Genomic DNA, 288 nt, shown 5'->3' with positions numbered 1-288 from the left:
TCAGAGCAGCCGGCGAGCCCGGCGTTCACAGTGCCGCGAGGCATTTCAGCACACAACACCCCAAATCCTGCAGGAAACGCTGACGCAGAGAAGTCGGAAAGCAGTGGATGCGAAGGTGGGAGGTGGCACGTCCCCAGAGAGCCAGAGAGCAAGGTGCCCCTTGGAGAAGAATCGCACCAGACCATGGGAAAGGAAGCGCAAGGAGGTGTCTCTCCACCACACAGCATCTCTGGCAGACTTTTCTTTTAGAAAATCCATTTTTCTCCCCTAACACGCCCAGCCAGCTTC

Source organism: Buceros rhinoceros, unplaced genomic scaffold (assembly GCF_000710305.1).
Source record: "Buceros rhinoceros silvestris isolate BGI_N320 unplaced genomic scaffold, ASM71030v1 scaffold26064, whole genome shotgun sequence".
NCBI lineage: Eukaryota > Metazoa > Chordata > Aves > Bucerotiformes > Bucerotidae > Buceros > Buceros rhinoceros.
This window is presented reverse-complemented; position numbering follows the sequence as displayed.